The 20,837-nt window shown below is 41.6% G+C and overlaps 1 long non-coding RNA gene across 1 annotated transcript in view; it reads left to right on the forward strand.

Moving 5' to 3' along the window:
• Window positions 1–2,962: 2,962 nt before the first annotated feature.
• LOC138442731 (uncharacterized) overlaps window positions 2,963–20,837 on the forward strand; it is a 68,878-nt gene continuing 51,003 nt past the window's right edge. Inside the window, exons 1-3 of the long non-coding RNA XR_011257864.1 lie at window positions 2,963–3,339; window positions 6,291–6,455; window positions 7,500–7,630. This is a non-coding gene — a long non-coding RNA (uncharacterized lncRNA). The remainder of the gene's footprint in view (window positions 3,340–6,290; window positions 6,456–7,499; window positions 7,631–20,837) is intronic.

Consider the following 20,837-nt stretch of genomic DNA (forward strand, 5'->3'; position numbering starts at 1 on the left):
ATAGATTGGGAGAAAATATTTGCAAATGATGTGGCCCATAAGGGATTAGTCTCCAAAATTTACAAACAGCTTGTGATGCTTAATAGCATCAAAACAAATAGCCCACTCAAAAATTGCACAAAAGAACTGAATAGACATTTCTCTAAAGAGGATATACAGATGGCCAATAGGCACATGAAAAGATGTTCAACATCTTTGGTTATTAGAGAAATGCAAATCAAAACTACAATGAGATATTACCTCACACTGGTCAGAATGGCTATCATAAAAAAAAAAAAATCCACAAACAACAAATGCTGGGGAGGATATGCTGAGAATGGAAGTCTCTTGCACTGTTGGTGGGAATGTAAGTTGGTACAGCCACTATAGAGAACAGTAAGTAGGTTCCTAAAAAAAAATTAAAAATTGAGCTACCATATGACCCTGCAATCCCACTCCTGGGTATATATCCAGAGAAAAACATGGCCCCAAAAGATACAAGCACCCCAGTTTTTACTGCAGCACTGTTTACAACAGCCAAGACATGGAAGCAACCTAAATGTCCATTGACAGAAGAACAGATGAAGAAGATATGGTCCATATATACAACGGAATATCACTCAGCCATCAAAGGATGAAATGATCCCATTTGCAGTGACACGGATGGACTTAGAGAGTGTCATAATGAGTGAAGTCAAACAGAGGAGAAATATCATGACATTCTTTAAATGTAGAATCTAAAGAGAAATGATACAAATGAGCTTATTTTCAAATAGAAAGAGACTCAGTTCAGTTCAGTTCAGTTCAGTCGCTCAGTCATGTCCAACTCTTTGCAACCCCATGAATCGCAGCACGCCAGGCCTCCCTGTTCATCACCAACTCCCGGAGTTCACTCAGACTCACGTCCATCGAGTCCGTGATGCCATCCAGCCATCTCATCCTTGGTCGTCCCCTTCTCCTCCTGCCCCCAATCCCTCCCAGCATCAGAGTCTTTTCCAATGAGTCAACTCTTCTCATGAGGTGTCCAAAGTATTGGAGTTTCAGCTTTAGCATCATTCCTTCCAAAGGAATCCCAAGGCTGATCTCCTTCAGAATGGGCTGGTTGGATCTCCTTGCAGTCCAAGGGACTCTCAAGAGTCTTCTCCAACACCACACTTCAAAAGCATCAATTCTTCAGCACTCAGCCTTCTTCACAGTCCCACTCTCACATCCATACATGACCACAGGAAAAACCATAGCCTTGGCTAGACGGACCTTAGTCGGCAAAGTAATGTCTCTGCTTTTGAATATACTATCTAGGTTGGTCATAACTTTTCTTCCAAGGAGTAAGCGTCTTTTAATTTCATGGCTGCAATCACCATCTGCAGTGATTTTGGAGCCCCCAAAATAAAGTCTGACACTGTTTCCACTGTTTCCCCATCTATTTGCCATGAAGTGATGGGACTGGATGCCATGATCTTCGTTTTCTGAATGTTGAGATTTAAGCCAACTTTTTAGCTCTCCTCTTTCACTTTCATCAAGAGGCTTTTTAGCTCCTCTTCACCAGACTTAGAAAATGAACTTCTGGTTGCCAAGGGGAAGGACTGTGAGAAGGGATAGTTGGGGAATTTGGGAAAATCATGTGCACACTACTATATTTAAAATGGACCTATTGTGTAGCACACAGAACTCTGCTCAATGTTATGTGCCAGCCTGGATAGTAGGGGCGTGTGGGGGAGAATGATACTAGCCAGGGAGGGGCACACAGTTCTTCAGGTGCTAGCCTGCTGTGTCCCCCCTTTTCCTGGCAGAGCAATAAAGCTGCTCTGTCTCCTCCATAACTCTATCTCCATATTTCTGTTTGTCGCTGGTGCATAGAGAGCCAAGGTTTTGGCAACATTAGTTGGCAGCAAAGAGAACACTGGAGATTTTTTCCCAAAGCAAAATTGGGGAAAATTTTTCCCAAAGCAAAACTGGGGAAATTGTAAGCTAAGTGTATATGCATATTCATGAAAGGGCTTGGGCAGAGGAGAATTCAGTTAGAATCAGGGTAAAGGTGGACAGAATCCAAGCTTTAGCTGATTGAAGTCTGGAGGGTCAGTATCATCATGTCTGCCACCTGCATGGGGGCCTTTGTTCTTGAAGAACTCAAAAACATATTACTATGCATACCCCTTGAAGAGGATATAGGACTCTGCTTTATCACCACACTATTGTTTGACTGCCTTTCTCTGTCCCTGCATTCTTTGTTTTCCTTAAGATCATTGATTACTGAGACCTGCTCAAGGGCAAGCACTGTGGCCAAGTTTAGATCAGAAAATGACATAGGCAAAAATTGGTTCTCTTATGTCAAGAAAGTTATTCCTGGTTCTTTTTCTTTGGGGACCCCCTTACCTATCTGCTTATATCAGGTCTTCACATTATAGGCACACATTAAACTTTCGTTAACTCTTCTATAATAGCCAAAGTTGAAAAGAAAAAACTGACACTTTTTTTTGTTTTGTTTTTGCGTGAATTTTAAACTGTGCTTTGGTGTCTGCTTTTATAAACAAAAGAAAAAACATATATAGGGAGGTTACTTTTAGGATGGATAAAGCGATATATGTACTGAACCTCCTGATTCAGCAGGTAAAGAATCTGCTTGCAATGCAAGAGATACAGGAGATTTGATTCCTGGGTTGGGAAGATCCCCTGGAGAAAGAAATGGCAACCCACTCCAGTATTCTTGCCTGGAGAATCCCATGGACAGAGGACCCTGGAAGGCTACAGTCCATGGGGTTATAAAGTGTTGGACAAGACTGAGTACACTAGTGCAGAACGAGGAGGTGTATATAGTAAGAAATTCTTGAGAATTCTCAAAGTTGCCAACACACTGAGTACATCAAAGCAAAAGGTAGTTAAACCAAGTGCTTATCCAGAACTTTTACCTTTATTTGCACAAGTCTTTTCTAACTAAGAGATAACTGGGATTGGAATGACCTGAAATTCCAATGGGCTATCTTTTGTTGATTCTTCCTGCTGTAAGTCAGGAGTCTATCTATACATTTTTCTGCTGCAAACTCATGTTCATATTTCTCTTTCTTTAGTTGACTATGTGAAAGTATGTGTATTTTTAGCTTCTGGACCATCAAGCGGAAATGGCATTTTTTTTTTTCTTTGAGGGCAATTTCCTGTGTAGAACTGGGGCTATTGCTTCTTCCTGATACACTAATGAGAAGAGGAGGAACTCTGTAGAGAGCCCTGGGAGTCTTCATAGATTCTATCCTCTTCTTCCTAATATCTCATCTACTACCAAGTCCTGGAAGCTACTTCTGCAGAACTCTCAAACTCATCCACTTCTCTTGAAGACACGAGTGGAGTCTCATCTTCATGGGAATTGGGGTAAGAATGGCTGGGGCGGTGGGGGGGAAGGGGGCGCGGTGGGGGATAGTTAAAGATTCTAGAATTAACATGTAAGATGAAAATCTGTTACAGTTAAAGGTAACTTGAGAGAAAAGCGTAGGGAAGGAACCCCTTCAATTTTGCTGAAATCATCTGACCTGGACCCACTATAACACAAAACCATTGAACAAACTGTTACTTGTCTTATGCTTCCAACTGGGCCATCCTTTATTTGGACCTAAGTCTGTTTTTGACAGGAGGGATGATAAGGCATATAAAAAAATGTCTCTTTTTAAAGCTTCATTTTCTTTCTGCGGAACATGATTGTAAATGAAAGGATGAGATGGCACTCCCTTACATTGGCAGACCTTTCATCAGTCTTTTCAGCAGGCCATGTTCACCCAGTCCACGCAGATAAGGGCATTAACCAAACAGGATTATCCTGGATGACTTCAGTTCTGCCACAAAGTATTATTTGAGCCTGTGATGCTATATTAAAAAAAAAAGCCAATGTTAGTCTCAATCTGCCAGAATCATAACAAACTATAATGTGGGTTTTTTGGGTTAAGGTGAAGGGGATTATTGATAAAAGACACCTTGGCTTCCTTTGCTTGCTCCCAAGGGCTACATCTGGATTTTCCTGCTTCTTTCCTGCACAGAGGGGCCAACTGTGTGTAGTTCTCCCGCTGGCCTTCTTTCTGCTGCCTGGAATGGTTTAAGTGAAGGTCAGTGGGCCCAGCATTCTGGCCAGGCCTTCTGGACAGAACTTACTAAAGTATGGCTCTATCCATGGGAAGAGTTCAAGATGCAGAGGCTGGAGCATCCTTTCGGATGAACAGACCTGAGTTCACATCCTGGTCTTGCCAAAGAGCTGGGCTTCTGTGGGAAAGTTACCAAAATAATCCATCCTTTGTTCTTCTCATCTATTCAATGGAGATGTTCATGCCAACTTCATAAATATGCCAGAAGGATTATGTAGGTAGCTCCTTAAGGGTTACCACGGGAGCTTCTTTCTCTTCTCTGGCCAATTATAGTTCCTGGAGGTTTCTAGAGGGGGCAGTTGCCAGGGGAAGTCCATCACCATCACACCTGGGCTTCCCTAGTGGCTCAGCAGTAAAGAATCGGCCTGTAATAATAGAGTGGATACAGGAGGCGGGAGTTTGATCCCTGGGTCTGGAAGATCCCCTGAAGAGGAAATGGCAATCAACTCCAATTTTCTTGCCTAGGAAATCCTGTGGACAGAGGAGCCTGGTGGGCTATAGTCCGTAGGGTCGCTAAGAGTTGGACACAACTGAGGAACTGACACACTGTGTATTATATCCATAGAAGTTACATGAGGGCAGAAAGGACTTTGAAAGTGGCTTTATATCAGCAGTCTTTAATCAAAATATCATTCCCCCATCTTTTCCCATATGCAGTCACCCTCAGACTACTGTGCAGTTTTTTAAGCTGTTAGGCCTTGGGCAAGGTCACTCTCCATGACCACTAAGTTATACCATGGACATCTGCTTGGCTGTCCTGCTTGGGACAGAGAAAAGGCAATTATTTTTCTCACCTCCGATTGAAACAGCATTTTTTAAGTACTTTCCAATGAAAAAGAAGTTACAACTGACACCACAGAAATACAAAGAATTGTAACAGACTACTACCATTAAGTATATGTCAGTAAAATGGACAGCCTAGAAGAAAGGACACATTCTTAGAGAAGTACAACCTTCCAAGCGTGAATCAGGAAAGAATAGAAAATATGAACAGACCAGTCACAAACACTGAAATGAAAATATGATCACGTACATTATAGTTTGTGCTTACTTGGAACAGCACCAGGATAAATTGAAGATGGAAACGTGCTTTCTTTCTCATCCTAATGTAGCCTACCCTTTACTGTAACCATTCACCTCACATCAGAAGTCTGAGCCCTCTCGGGGCAAGGGAAGAATAGCTTTAACTTGAAAACCAACCTGGTTTGAGAAGGTGCAGGTCACTGATGATGTCCTCTGTGGGCCTGGATGGAGGAGTTCCTTGATGATACCTAATCTGGGTGGAGGAACTCATTGACGATTCCTGTGGATGCGGATGGAAGAGTTCATTGATGATGTCTTCTGTGAGCCTGGATGCAAGATCTCATTGCTGATACCTGTGGGCCTAGATAGAGGAATTCACTGATGTTGTCTTCTGCGGGCCCGGATGAAGGAGCTCATTGATCATTCCTGTGTGCCTAGATGGAGGAGATCATTAATGATACCTTTGGGCCTGGATCGGGGAGCTCATTGATGATGTCTCTATGGGTCTGGAAGGAGCAGTTCATTAATGATGTCTTCTGTGGACCTACATGGAGGAGTGGTGTCACATGTTTGCACATCTCATCCTCCCCTCAGCTTTTTGCACAGAGCCTATTTCCTCTCTTCACCTCTTGCTTTCTTATAGGATACTGGCAGGACACAGGAAGAAAATGCGGAAATGTGACATGTATTAACCGTTTGCATCTTTGCATTCTCCCAGCATTTTGTTCCTATTTTAACTCGTGCCCTCACTTAGTGTATAGTCCTGATTCGTCTTTTGTCGTTGTGTATGTCTCCCTCCATAGCCACTCCGCAGTGGTCTTGAGGTTAGGGACCGTTATTCTTCGTTCTTATAGTTCCCTCTACCTGGTGCCTGCAAGTCTAGAACCTGGTACAATGCTCGACATGCACTATTCATTGCTTTATTGCCCAGCGCAACTTTAAAATTCTATTCTCTTAAAGCATCCACACTGCCAACAAAATGATCTTTCTCGGCTTCCCTGATGGCTCAGTGGTAAAGAATCTGCCTGCCAATACAGGAGACATGGGCTCAATCCCTGGTCTGGGAGGATCTCACATGCGGTGGAGCAACTGGACATGTGCACCACAGCTATTGATCCTGTGCTCTAGAGCCTGAGAACTGCCACTGATGGAGCCCTTTCACCCTAGAGCCCGTGCTCCATGACAGAAGAAGCCACTGTGATGAGAAAGCCCAGGAACTGCAATGAAGAGTAGCCCCTGCTCACCGCAGCTAGAGGAAAGCCCACACAGCAGCGAAGACCCTGCACAGCCAAAAATAAATAAATAAGATTGTAAAAAGTATCTTTCTAAAATGTAAGTATGATCTTGTCCCATTTCTAATTAAAACCCTCAGTGATCCCAGGCTGGTTAAAAGATGAAGTCCAAGTTCTAAATCCTTTATTTCGGAAAACCAAATTTTTCAAGAGTTTTTTTTTTTTTTTCCTCATCGAGTTCTATGAATCACCAGCCACTACTCTCTCATAAACTCCGTCTTACTTTGTGCATCTGAACCTTTACATCTGTAGGTTATTGAGTTCAGAATGCCTGCTCTCTGATGCCTACCCAGTGGACTGTTCATCTTTCAGAATTCTGTGTCTTAAAGAAAGGTGAAGTAGTATAGTGATTAAAATTGTAGGTATTGGGCTGCTTGGGTTCTAATCCTGACTCTAGTTGTATGACCTTGTGCAAGTTACTTACATTTCCAAGTATGAATGTTCTTCTCTGTAAAATGTGAGGGAGTTATGTGTTCTGTGGGAGAAATCAATGAGCTAATCTATCTGAAGTATTTTGTGTCATGCCTGGCGCATAGTGACAATTCAGTTAAATTGATCAATTTTCTTAACTGGATTTTTTTTTTTTGGCCATGCAGTAAGGCATGTGGGGTCTTAGCTCCTCAACCAGAGATCAAACCCATGACCCCTGAACTGGGAGTAGAGTCTTAACCACTGGATTGCCTGGGAAGTACCTTAACTGCAATTCAGAAGAAAGCTCACTGTCTATTGAGGAAAACAGACCAGACTGCAATACAGTGTGATAAGGACTGCACTCAAGGTGTGAAGAGGATGCAAAAACAACATAAAGGGAAAGCCCAGGAAATGGGCCGAGACCCAGCTGGGGGATGGGGTGTCTGAAGGAAAGTTTCTCAGAGGAAAGGATGCTTGAGCTGAGTTCTTAAGGATGGGTCAGAGGTATGGTGCAGCGATGGGGATACCGTGATGTGTGAACCTGGAGCATCATGGACCCTAGCTGGTCCATGAGTTCAGAATGCCTGCTATGGTCACATGCAGCTGCGCCAGGAGGGGAGTCAGTTACCCAAAAGTGAATGTCCTGGACATGAATGTTTTTGGTTCCTTTTAGGTGCAGTGGACCATCCAGATACCTTGCCCCTTTTTTATATGCAGAAGAAACGCGAGAGGAAGATGGATCAGGTAACAAAAGCTTTCCTCCTGATGGAAGAGCAGATGAACCAGACTGTGGAAGCATCTCAGGCAAGCCTCTTAGTCTCTCTCCTACTCTTGATAAATAGAGTAAGCAGAGATGGGCTGTGATGAGTAGCCTTTATCTCCTTCTTCTTGGAGAGAGAGGTTGATGGCCCTCCAGCATGGAAGAGCAGACTATTTCAAAGCTTAACATCTCAAGGTAGACCAGTAACCTGAGGGTCCTCATGGGATTTTTTTTTTTTTTCCCACTGAGACTCATTTTAATTGTATAGAGTTTTATAGGTAGCAGAGTTTATGTGGGGTGGAGTGGAGAGAGAGCAGTGGAAAAAGAGGGCATGGCATGAAGAAAAGTATGGCACTGTGATAAGTTAAAAATTAGAAGAGACTTCATACATTATATATATTTTTTGAAATTGAAAATGGACGTAAACATCACTTAGTAAAGTTCAGGGAAAAAGATCAAGTCTGACATGTAAAAAAGGCAATGTGATAGAAGATGTTAGTCTGTGAGGCTTAATTTCAATTGAAGGAAATGTGAGAGGAAATAATAAGAAATGTATGTATTAGTAATTGCCCTGTGGCTGATAGGAATACTGAGTAAAAGATGGATAGAGGAATAAATATCCCATAATATGGATATTTAAATGAATTTATTGAAAAACACATCCATTCCTTTTACATTCCTTGGGCAGGCTTCTTTAAGATCTTTCTTTAAAATTGGATTCAAAAGAGAGGCAATATATTAAAATGTTATTAACTATGTGGTTAGGAATCTTGGGGCCTGTGTGCAAACATCTGATAGGTGTTGGGTAGTTCTTCAAAAATAGAGGCTGCCATCATCCCTAGCTGTTATGGGTGTCTAAAATGAGGTGATTGTTAAGCTTTGAGGGAAGGAAATAACAGTTGATAAAATGTCTTTGGTATATGAAGGGAGTGGTGTTAGTACGCTGTTTGGATTAAACATTGACCTTGAATCTTTCATGAGAATGAATATATGGTATAATGTTAGTAGAGACTCTTGTCCAGAGTCTGTGAATAGGTTTTATAGCGTTTAAGAACATTCTAAAGTTTTGTTGCAAGCGTATATGTCTGCACACATGCACGTGTCTGTGATGTCTCATTGGAAGCAGACATGAATACTGGACTCCTCTGATTTCTATTGAATACTTAAGTTACCTGTGAAATTCTGTAGTTCTCTTTCATTACAGAACTGAGGTCTAAAATTTAAGTGAAAATATTACAATTACACCTGAGGCTTGAGATTTTCTGACCTCGAATTTATTGGTGTTTCTGCCAAGTTATGCTAATCCTGTTTGGGAACTTACACATTACAGGTGGAACAGGTAAATTCCGTTGATTTTGGAGACTATTAACCCTTTCTGAATTCCACTTTTGTTATAATCAAGAGCTTGAAAGAAGAAGACGTTTTCTCCTAAGTGTCCCCTACTGGCATTCTTAACAATGTCTCTCATTTTCCCCCATTCTAAGTGCCCACATGGAAATTTAAGTCAGTCAATAGTCCACATTATGTATCCAGATTGAGACAGCACATCATGCGGGCAGGGTAACTAGGTCTTTGCCTGTATGCTTTTGTTTTCATCAGATATTTCAGTGTCATGGGAATATAGCCAAAATATTCTCTTGTTACATCCTGTAATCAGGCTGAGGGTCAATGCTTCTTGTTGTTTATCTGTCAAGGCCAGTGACTGCTGGTTGTTTGATTCCTTGTTATGAGTTTGAATTTCAGGACCAATTCTCTCAGCCTTGCTCACCTTGCTCCACCATGAGAATTACTTTTCAACGCTACTCAACATTCTATGTCACCGTTTAAAATTAGTTGGGACTTCTTGGTTCTCCCCCTTTTCTCCCTAAGACACTATCTTTCTATTATGAATTTCCCAGTAGTCATGTAAGGATATGAGAGCTGGATCATAAAGAAGGCTGAGTACTAAAAAATAGATGCTTTCAAGCTGTGGTGCTGGAGAAGACTCTTGAGAGTCCCTTGAGCAGAAAGGAGATCAAATCAATCAATCCTAAAGGAAATCAACTCTGAATATTCATTGGAAGGACTGATGCTGAAGTTGAAGCTCCAATACTTTGGCCACCTGATGCAAAGAATTGACTCATTGGAAAAGACCCTGATGTTGGAAAAGATTGAGGGCAGAAAGGGAAGGGTGCGACAGAAGATGAGATGGATGGCATCACTGACACAATGGACATGAGTTTGAGCAAACTCTGGGAGGTAGTGAGGGACAGGGAAGCCTGGTGTGCTGCAGTCCATGGGGTTGCAAAGAGTCAAATGTGACTTAGTGACTGAACAACAAATTACTTAAAAATAACCTAGTAAGTGAACAGGATGAAACATTCAAACAGTGCAAATAATATAGAATTAGATCAGTTGCAATGAGAATTTTTCACATTTGAGGAGTGCAGGTCCCCCCGCCTCCTATCCTCCTCTGAAGAAGAGTCTAGCACTAATGTTGATTTTGTATTTGTCTAGAAACTTTTTGTGTGAACATATACGAAAACACGTACATATATCTTGAAACAAGCTTGAGGCAGAATGATTCTGCACTTTTTTTTTCATTTAAAATTGTGTCTTGGGGACTTCCCTGGTGATCCTGCGGTCAAGAATCCATACTTACACAGCAGGGGGCACAAGTTCAATCCCTGGTCAGGGAACTAAGATCCTGCATGCTGAGAGGGGATGCCAAAACACAAAACAAAACAAAAGACTCCACAAAACTGTGTCTTGGAGCCATAAGCTCAATGATTTTTAAATTTTAAAAGAGATGGCTGGCTGGTATTCTATCACATGAATGTGGTACTTTTCCAGGGGGATGGTCTTGATCCCTGTCTCCTGTACAATGTCACGAACCTCCATCCTAGTTCATCAGGCACTCTATCTATCAGATCTAGGCCCTTAAATCTATTTCTCACTTCCACTGTATCATCATAAGGGATTTGATTTAGGTCATACCTGAATGGTCTAGTGGTTTTCCCTACTTTCTTCAATTTCAGTCTGAATTTGGCAATAAGAAATTCATGATCTGAGCCACAGTCAGCTCCCAGTCTTGTTCTTGCTGACTGTATAGAGCTTCTCCATCTTTGTCTGCAAAGAATATAATCAATCTGATTTCGGTGTTGACCATCTGGTGATGTCCATGTGTAAAGTCTTCTCTTGTGTTGTCGGAAGAGAGTGTTTGCTATGACCAGTGCATTTTCTTGGCAAAACTCTATTAGTCTTTGCCCTGCTTCATTCCATATTCCAAGGCCAAATTTGCCTGTTACTCCAGGTGTTTCTTGACTTCCTCCTTTTGCATTCCAGTCCCCTATAATGAAAAGGACATCTTTTTTGGGTGTTAGTTCTAAAAGGTCTTGTAGGTCTTCATAGAACTGTTCAGCTTCAGCTTCTTCAGCATTATTGGTTGGGGCATAGACTTGGATTACTGTGATATTGAATGGTTTTCCTTGGAAACGAACAGAGATCATTCTGTCTTTTTAGAGATTGCATCCAAGTACTGCATTTTGGACTCTTTTGTTGACCATAATGGCTACTCCATTTCTTCTAAGTGATTCCTGCCCACGGTAGTAGATATAATGGTCATCTGAGTTAAATTCAACATCTGCTGGATTATCAAAAAAGCAAAAGAGTTCCACAAAAACATCTATTTCTGCTTTATTGACTATGCAAAAGCCTTTGACTGTGTGGATCACAATGAACTGTGGAAAATTCTGAAAAAGATGGGAATACCAGACCACCTGACCTGCCTCTTGAGAAACCTATATGCAGGTCAGGAAGTAACAGTTCGAACTGGACATGGAACAACAGACTGGTTCCAAATAGGAAAAGGAGGACATCAAGGCTCTATATTGTCACCCTGCTTATTAAACTTCTATGCAGAGTACATCATGAGAAATGCTGTACTGGAAGAAGCACAAGCTGGAATTAAGATTGCCGGGAGAAATATCAGTAACTTCAGATATGCAGATGACACCACACTTATGGCAGAAAGTGAAGAGGAACTAAAAAGCCTCTTGATGAACATGAAAGAGGGGAGTGAAAAAGTTGGCTTAAAGCTCAACATTCAGAAAATGAAGATCATGGCATCTGGTCCCATCACATCCTGGCAAATAGATGGGGAAACAGTGGAAACAGTGACTGACTTTATTTTTTTGGGCTCCAAAATCACTGCAGATGGTGATTGTAGCCATGAAATTAAAAGACGCTTACTCCTTGGAAAGAAAGTTATGACCAACCTAGAGAGCATATTCAAAAGCAGAGACATTACTTTGCCAACAAAGGTCCATCTGATCAAGGCTATTGTTTTTTCCAGTGATCATGTATGGATGTGAGAGTTGGACTATAAAGAAAGCTGAGCTGTGAAGAATTGCTGCTTTTGAACTGCTGTGTGGGAGAAGACTCAAGAGTCCCTTGGACTGCAAGGAGATCCAATCAGTCCATCCTAAAGGAGATCAGTCCTGGGTGTTTATTGGAAGGACTGATGTTGAAGCTGAAACTCTAATACTTTGGCTACCTGATGCGAAGAGCTGGCTCATTTGAAAAGACCCTCATGCTGGGAAAGATTGAGGGCAGGAGGAGAAGGGGATGACAGAAGGTGAGATGGTTGGATGGCATCACCGACTTGGACATGGGTTTGGGTGGACTCCAGGATTTGGTGATGGACAGGGAAGCCTGGCATGCTGCAGTTCATGGGGGTCGCAAAGAGTCGGACACGACTGAGTGACTGAACTGAACTGATAAATATACTTACTTAATTACAGGTTAAAATAAAAAATGAAACAACACACTCCCACCAAAACAATTAAAATGCCCTGGTCATTAAATTGACTTCTTTTAAATACCACATGAAGAAAATTTTCTCTCATCTATTAACCTCCTCTAGGAATTTTCACTCTATCTGGATTGTTACTGTCTGTTCTAATCTGAATTTGACTAATATGACTGTAAACATCAGATTGCTTCTTAAAAACTTCTGTCCCCTTTGAGTACTTTATGGCCATGGGCTGCCTTAAATTTTCTCTTGGTTGATTTCTTGGTCCACAAATGGGCTTCCTACCTTGCAGCCACTTGGACTCCTACCTTGCAGCCACTTGGATTTCCTTTCAATAAAAGGACATCTATCATTTTGTTTTATAGCACAAACATTCATTATTTAATCAATACTTTGAAAAGCTACTATGCCTTTCATCTCTTCCTCAGTTACACGTAACATCCCATCTTCTTATATATGAAGTTGAGGATCTACCCTGTGTCCTGAGATTTGTCTTTGTTGTTATTCAGTCTCCAAGTCTTGTGCAACCACTGAGGCACACCAGACTTCCCTGTCCTTCACTATCTTCCAAAGTTCACTCAAGCTCAGGTCCACTGAGTTGGTGATGCCATTCAACCATCTCATCCTCTGCTGCCCCCTTCTCCTCCTGCCCTCAGTCTTTCCCAGTGTCAGGGTTTTTTTTTTTTTTTTGTCTTTTTTCCCAATGAGTCAGTTCTTTACATCAGGTGGCCAAAGTATTGGAGCTTCACCTTCAGCATCAGTCTTTCCATGGAATATTCAAGACTGATTTCCTTTAGGCTTGAGTGGTTGGATCTCCTTGCAGTCCAAGGAATTCTCAAGAGTCTTCTCCAGCACCAGAATTTAAAAGCATCAATTCTTTGTTGCTCAGAATTCTTTATGGTCCAACTCTCACATTCATGCATTACTACTGGAAAAGCCATAGCTTTGACTATACACACCTTTGTTGGCAAAGTGATGTCTCTGCTGTTTAACATGCTGTCTAGGTTTGTCACAGCTTTCCTTCTAAGGAGAGGCATCTTTTAATTTTCATGGCTGAAGTCACCATCTGCAGTGATTTTGGAGCCCAAGAAAATAAAATCTGTCACTGCTTCTACTTTTTCCCCATCTATTTGCCATGAAGGAATGGGACTGAATACCATGATTTTTATTTTATGAATGTTGAGCTATAAGCCAGCTTTTTCACTCTCCTCTTTCATCCTCATCAAAAGGCTCTTTAGTTCCTCTTCAGTTTCTGCCATTAGAGTAGTTTCATCAGAATATCTGAGGTTGTTGATATTTCTCCCAGCAGTCTTGATTCCAGCTTGTGATTCATCCAGCGCAGCATTTCTCATGATATACTCTGCATATAAGTTAAATAAATAAGGTGAGAATATACAGCCTTGATGTATTCCTTTCCCAATTTTGAGCCAGTCAGTATTTCCACATAATGTTATAACTGTTGCTTCTTGACCCATATACAGATTTCTCAGGAGACAGGTAAGATGGTCTGGTATTCCCATCTCTTTAAGAATTTTTTACAATTTGTTGTGATCAAAACAGTCAAAGGCTTTAGTGTAATCAATGAAACAGAAGTAGATTTTTTCCTGGAGTTCCCTTGCTTTCTCTATGATCCATTGGGTGTTGGCAATTTGATCTCTTGTTTCTCTCCCTTTTCTAAATGCAGCTTGTACATCTGGAAATTCTTGGTTCATGTACTGCTGAAGACTAGCTTGAAGCATTTTGAGTATAACCTTACTAGCATGAAAAATGAACGCAATTGTCTGGTAGCTTGAACACTGTTCTTTGGTGTCCTACCTACAAGTATGATAATAACAATAGTGAGTTTGAAAAGGGTACAGATTTGATTTGATTTAAAAGGTTAAACAATCTAACACTTTTATGCTTTTTGGAAGTAACATGAAAGAGCCCATCCAACAGGTGATGAGGGTTAGCCTTGATGGGGTAAATTTTCAGCTCACTGGGCTGGTTGTATTTGAATACTGAGTCTTGACTTTGCCCAAAACATCCCATGGTCAATCTCTGTCTCTCCTAGTGAAAGTCAGTGACAGACTTCTGCAAGGGGAAGATCCAATTGCATCTCTAGAATGAAGATCGATACAATCTCTGCAAGTAAACCATGTCTCACCTTATCCTTTGTAAGAAGGGAAAAAATCAACGGGGCATGAATCGTCTCAGCATTTTTGGTTTGGATAGGTGAGAAAGAGGGGAAATTTCATGCTGTGCTCAATCATCACTGGACTTCAGAAAGATTGTTAAGCTTCAAACTAGAGATAAAGAGATAGCAATATTTTCAGTTCTGCTGTTGGAAATCCTAGCACCAATTCAGTTCAATTGAATTCAGTTTAGCAAGCATTCATTAAGTATCAACACTGTTGTATGACTTTATGCTGCAAAAAAAAAAAAAAAGGCCCCTCTGTCTGTTAATTCTATTATTTTATGTCAGAATCTTCTAGGTGCTGAGGATAAACATGTAGTGAGAGAAAACTGTGCAGACACAGAAGATATATTGTGATAAATGCTAGTGCGTGCATGCTAAGTCACTTCAGTTGTGTCTGACTCCTTGTGATCCTATGGATTGTAGCCTGCCAGGCTCCTCTGTTCATGAGACTCTCCTGCCTGGATAAATGCTAGAGGATATAAATAAAATACTGTGGAGGAAAACACAAGCTATGTATTCAAAGAAAAAGCAGGTGATTTTTCAGTTGGGATTTGCCGGTGGAGGAGGAAGAATTTAGTTTACTTCATTTTGACATTTATTTATTGAGATATAAACTGTGTGCTGGATGGGCACGGTCACTGGAGAGGCAAGCAGATGCTCTCATCAACGTGTTATAGCAAGTGGAGGCAACAGTCTGAAAAAGCTTGTAACCCAGTAGAAGAGACACATAAGTTTATAAGAAAAGGTCTCATTTGTAAACTTGTTCAACATATCTGCTTTCCAAGGCAATCTTTGCTCTGTTTCACCTTCACAATGGCAGTAACATTCTCAGGAAAATGCCAGGGAAATGAGTAAGAATAAGTGCAAAGATATGGTGACCAAGAAGTTTCCAGCACATTTATGGATTAGAGTGCATATATACAATGGAATACAACACAACAGTCCAAAATGGTGCAAAGAAGTAGAACACAGGAAGTTATTTATGATATACAGTTGAGTTAAAAACACAGGTAGTAGTATCAGATTGCAATGTGATTCCAGGCCTGTAAATTTTTACTGTACTTTCACAGGAAAAAAAAAAAAAATAAAAGAAGACGCCCTAATGGTGGCTCTCTTTGAATGGAGGGATTTTGAAGAGGGGCTATGAACTGCTCCTTTCTCTTCTCCTCTCCTTCCCTCTTCTCTTCTCCCTCTCTTGCTCTCTCCTGCTTCATCCTTTCTTCCCTTTCTCCTCCTATCCCCTTTATTCTCCTTCTCATCATCCTTCTCCTTCCTCTTTGCCTTTTTCTTCTCTCTTCCTCCTCGCCCCTTCTTCTTGTATTTTCTTCATGGGCATTCTCATTCTTTTTCTGCAACTAAACTAAATTACTTCAGTACTTTAAAAAAAGCCCAGAAAGAGTTAAACAATATATTCTTTAAGCCAAATAAGCACTTCAACAATCCTCCTTTTATGGTGTTTACTTACCAAGAGAAGCCAATATCATTGAAAGGAAAGGTATCATTACTATAATTGCTGCTATTGTTATTCTATTACTTTGGACTGGTAATATTTTGAGGTTTTAACCGGTGTGATCTCTTCATTCCCAGATCTTTAGACACAAATAATCTGCAGAACTAGAAACAAAGGCTACAAACACCTGCTACAGACAAATTTAGAAGACATTTTTATAGGATAAATTTTCCTATTGGCAGAGGTCATGGGAAAAAAAATGGTCACAGACTGGGGAAGAGACAGGAAGGTACGATAGAAAAGACTGGAGAGCCTCAATCTGAGACCCCTAGGGCTGCAAGGAGGGACCACTAAGTAATAGCCCTCCACTTGCCATCCATGGACCTTCTAGTCAGAGTGATGTTCGTCCATGCCTGAGCTTCTGCTCATCTCCCCTGCATCTGTGTGGACAGTGTCTTAGCCTGAGCAAACTGCTGTCCAAATCCCATTTTACTGACAGAGGAGTGGAGATTTTAGGAGGCTGAGCACTACTGAGAAGTTATCAGCAGGGTTGACACTAGAACTTGAGCTCATGAATCTTTGTTGAGAACTCTTTCCAGTAGCCCCTAATATTGTCTAGAATCTGATTTGTGGATCACAGTTATTCAGAGTCAATGGCTCTGCTCCTCATTACTCTTTGAGCAATTATTCCTTCTTGTGATGGGAAATAAACAAGATGGTGACAGGCTCCTGAGGTTGTTTTGTCATTTTCTAACCTGGCCCTCCATTTCTGCAGCTAGAGACAGGGTTATTTTTGGTGAAATCCTTGCTGTAAAGTACACCAATCAATTTTCCTTACAAATGATTTCTAACATGTAATTATGTAATCATGCACTCTCATAAACAAGCCAGGCCTTGACATAGAGTGATGGGGTGCAGTAATATTTTAAATAAAAGATGATCACACAGCCGTTTATTTCATAGTTCAATTTTCATGGTTGGAAACTGTACATTAATGGCAATTTCAAGATTAGCAGCAAGCTAAATGGGAAACTCTTTGAGCCAATGACTTGGACATAAACAAATGTTCAAAAATAACATCCCACAACTGTTTGCAAAGTCTGACAGAGTTTTAGGGCTTTCTGCAAAGCAGAGGGTGCAAAGAGTACCAGATCCATCAAATTCTGGCAGCGATCTGCTCAAAAATAATGGTTTTGTCTACAAATGGAAACTGCTAACAGCTTTATTCGCCACTGCAATAGTCTTTCCATCTGTTTGGGTTTTATAATCATGTCGCCTTTGGAAAATTACAACACAGAGCATATTCTTTTGGAGGTCTGTTGTTGAGCTGAGTATGCGGGGCCATGAAAGGGTGACAACACTGAAGAGTTTCCCCGCAAAAGTGTTACAACCATTGCGACCCCAAAAGGCTCAGGCCGATGTGGAGCATCAGACTGTGTTTAGCACAGCACAATTGAAGAAACTTTCTGTGCACTTGAATAGCCACCATCTCACACTTCAGTGCTTTGGCATAATGGCTGTTCTTTCTCTTCTCTTCCTTCTTTTTCCTTCCTTACTCCCTGCCCTCAACCCTCATGTCTCTATCAAAATACGTTATTACCTAATATATTCTAAATCATGAGGGATCTGAACACCTCCTCCATCCTGTGATCTCAGGAAAGAAAATAGTCCCTTTGTATTTTCAGATCCTTTGCCAAGAGCCCAACTCAGGGTGGGTGTTTAGTACCTAGTGAGAGTGTCAGTTGCTCAGTCACGTCTGACTCTTTGAGACCCCATGGACTGTAGCCCACAAGGCTCCTCTATCCATGGAATTCTCCAGGCAAGAATATTGCAGTGGGTGGCCCATTCCCTTCTCCAGGGGATCTTCCTGACCTAGGGGTGGAATCTGATCTCCCACATTGCAGGCAGATTCTTTACCCTCTGAGTCACCAGGGAAGCCAGTTTAGTACCTAAGTGGTGAGTAAATGAATGAATGATGTAGGATTTTTTGATGTATCTTAAACTGTATCTTACGCTATATCTTATGATGCTTTATACATGATGCTTTATACGTTTATTATATATGATGCTTTATAAAACCTTGTGTAATTTGTAAAACATTTTCAATGATACTGTCCTCACAATGATATACGTGGACATCATTGTCTCAGTGTGTTACTTTGAGTCCTTCAAGAGGCAGATGCTAAGAAGTCATAAACTTTGCAAGAGATTGATTATGGACATTGGCCTTGAGGGGAAATGGTGAGGGAGTAGTGGTGGATGGGAGAATCACTGGGCCCTGATGCAGGTGTTACTCTCATGGAGGAGAGAGGAAGGAATTTGGGGTAGCGAAAGAGTCTTTGATTTTCAGTTCAAAGAAAGTTTTGACAAAGCTGAAAGGCCAAAGTCAATGGTCAGAGTAGTCCCAAGTTTCCCAGAAATGCACCTGTTTCTCCCAAAAGCACCCCTGGCATATCAGACTTTGGCTGGTGGTGCTAGTATGGTGACGGATTTCAGACAGCATGGGGCCCTTGGTCAATTACATTCCACGAAGTGAAAGACTTGAGAGGTACATTTTTTATGGCCGCCACATTCTATTTTATAGATAAGGAAGCTGAGACCCAGAGAGATGAAGAGACATTCTCATGGTCTCATGAATGGCAAAGTGAGGATTAATGCCAGGTTTCTGAAATATAACCCATGTTTTTTTTTTCACAGACATAGCAGTGGCTTCATTTTTGTCTGCTGATCCCCTAACCCATCTCACGAGCACTGTCAGTTCAGAAGAGAAGAGAACAGCAAGTCAAACACTGGGTTGGCTAAACCCACTGGAAAAGGGAATAGATGGGGATGGAGTTTCTTTTACTCCTGGTAGAAAACAAAGCATAAGGCTGGAAGATGAAGACTAGATGTCTCATCCTCGGGTGGAAGGACGTGAGACCACTAACTCTGTCATAATTAATATATGCCATATGAAAAATCGAATGTCTTGATGATTCAACAGCAGAGTTTGCTCTAGAGAATCACATTAGTTTCCTGAAGGTAGAGATGTTCCTGGGGGCTTTTTTAAAGGCTGTTTTCCCAGCACCTTGACAGTGCTTGGTACAGAGGCATAATATAATTACCTTTCTTGAATGAATAAATCTCACTCTTGCCTTGGAAGGGACTTCAGCAGACATCCAATGTACTTTAGAGGATGATGAGCCACTGAGTAATTGCTAAGACACTTCCCAGAGGGAATGAGACCCTGAGACTCTCGACTCCTTGTACAGGGGTCAGTCCCCCTTCCATCTGGGGCCACTCTGAGATGAGGGCTTTACTCTTTACCCAAGAGAAAGTAGACACATTAATACTGGAATCTTTAGCATCTTTAATCAAATGGAAGACTAAGCTCGTCCATTTTTGAGCTTAAACATCAGTGTGGTGAGTATATGAAAAACATTCTTAAACAAGAACAAGTGGATTAGAACAGTCATTTGGACAAAGCAATGCATGTAACCTAATATGATGAGACCAATATTTTAGGACTATCATGGGAAATCCCAGTTTATGGATTGTACATAGCAGAGAATTGGAAGGGAACTGGTATACATGTTAATTGCCATTTTCTAGCTTTTCCAAAGTACTAGCCTTGAGGGATTACAATGCAGAATTGAAAGCTGATTTGCTTATCTACTTAGTAAATGTTTACTGAGCACCAGCTCTGTACCAGGCAATAGGCTAGGCTCTTAAGATTAATGGCAATAAAACCCTATTTCTTCTTTATAGTGTCGAGCATCTAGTGGAAGTGAAAGTGGCTCAGTCTTGTCCGACTCTTTGCAACCCCATGGGCTATACAGCTCGTGGAATTCTCCAGGCCAGACAGTCAGTAAATGCACAAACACAATAATACCAGATAGTTGGAAATGTTATCAGAGAAATACCCAGGGTATGGGAGGCAAAATAATTCTGTGGTCATGGGGAGGCTCAGACAGTGAAGCTAACTTGTGATCTGGATGATAAGAAGGAGTTGGCTCTGTGAAGATGCGAAGGCAAGAGTTCCAAGGAAGAGGAGGAGCCAGTGCCTCCAGCAAGACCTAGGGTGTTTGAGGAGCAGCAGGAAGGCCAGTGTGGATGGAGTGCATTCTGGGGGGTGGACAGGAAGTGAGATGAGAAGTAGGGAGGGCCAGGTTCTACAGGACTTTCTAGGCAGAGCAGGGAGTTTGGGTTTTATCTTAAGGATGTTGGAAGTCACTGGAGGCTTTTAACTAGACGTGTCACAACCTGATTTATATTAAAAAAAAAAAAAGTGTTCCTCGGAGAGGCAAGTGTGAGTGGAAGGAGACCAGCTGAAACTATTGCCAGAGTCCAGGTGACAGCTAGTGGGAGCTTGAGCTGAGCTGGATGGACAGCTGGAAATAGCCAGGTGGACAATATGGAGAGAGAGGTTTCTGGCGGAAGGATGGCAGCGTCTATAAGAGGAGAGGCGATGGAGTACAGGGGCTCACATGCAGTTTGCAGTGGCTGCAGCATTGATTGTGCACTGGGTAGAGAGAAAAAATGTGAAATAGGATGGGTGACCTCTACTTCACAGAGCTGTTGAGGAGACAGCTTGAGACAAGCCACTCCCCATCTCTGTGCCTCGGTTTTCTCTTCAGTAAAACGGGGAGTGGTGTCACAGCACAGTTAATAAAATCCCTTCCTCTCTGCCATTCCCCTGCAACTCAGGATGGGAAACCTCATTGAAAGGTCTTGCGTCCATGACATTAGCAAGGCTGGGGTTTCACTGTGTGGATGTTCATGACCCTGGGTGCCCGGAACATGCTTTTCAAAGTCAGAATGATAAATGAATAACAGAAAGAAGCATTGGAT

Source organism: Ovis canadensis, chromosome 6 (genome assembly GCF_042477335.2).
Source record: "Ovis canadensis isolate MfBH-ARS-UI-01 breed Bighorn chromosome 6, ARS-UI_OviCan_v2, whole genome shotgun sequence".
Lineage (NCBI taxonomy): Eukaryota > Metazoa > Chordata > Mammalia > Artiodactyla > Bovidae > Ovis > Ovis canadensis.